Genomic DNA, 646 nt, shown 5'->3' with positions numbered 1-646 from the left:
TTACAAGAAACTACATATATTTTGCAGCTGGAAAATTTGGAAGAGGAGACAATCAAATGGTGCAGAGAGATCATGAGGAACAGCCCAATGGCGATTCGCGTTCTCAAATCGGCTCTTAACGCGGTCGATGATGGTCACTCTGGACTTCAGGTACTTCAAACTTTCTATTGAAAGGATGTCGGACAATCTTCTTGAAATTTAATGATGTATGGGACAGAATATAATTTCTTGTGGTTTCTTGTGCTACAGCAAATTGCCGGAGATGGGACTCTTCTATTTTATGGAACTGAGGAAGGTGCAGAGGGGAAGAACTCGTACTTACAACACAGGAAGCCCGACTTCTCCAAATTCCCTCGTCTTCCTTGATTTTCATATTATATAGGGAAACAATAAATTTGTCTGGGTTGAGTTACGTAAAATTTTCCGATTTCACCAAATTAAATTGTTTTTTGTTTGTATTATGCATTTGAGCCTTTACCAAATCTTTGAAATTGTTCGATATGATCGATAAAATTTAGGATTTGTTGGTGAATCACATTTTATTCTTTTAATTTAATAAATAAATTATGTGGATAAATTAAATATATTGAGTGTACTATTATTTTTTCTTAGTATATAGATAAATAATAATTTCAAGCAAACGATT

The 646-nt window shown here is 33.9% G+C and overlaps 1 long non-coding RNA gene across 1 annotated transcript; it reads left to right on the top strand.

Annotated features, from left to right (window-relative positions):
- The first annotated feature begins 9 nt into the window (after nucleotides 1-9).
- On the top strand, nucleotides 10-461 carry LOC140966230 (uncharacterized). The gene is made up of 2 exons (XR_012173281.1): nucleotides 10-150; nucleotides 250-461. It is a non-coding gene; the product is annotated as an uncharacterized lncRNA (long non-coding RNA).
- Nucleotides 462-646: the final 185 nt, after the last annotated feature.

Source organism: Primulina huaijiensis, unplaced genomic scaffold (assembly GCF_012295235.1).
Source record: "Primulina huaijiensis isolate GDHJ02 unplaced genomic scaffold, ASM1229523v2 scaffold202333, whole genome shotgun sequence".
Lineage (NCBI taxonomy): Eukaryota > Viridiplantae > Streptophyta > Magnoliopsida > Lamiales > Gesneriaceae > Primulina > Primulina huaijiensis.
The sequence above is the reverse complement of the archived record's forward strand: the minus strand, read 5'-3'. Positions and strand labels throughout refer to the sequence as shown.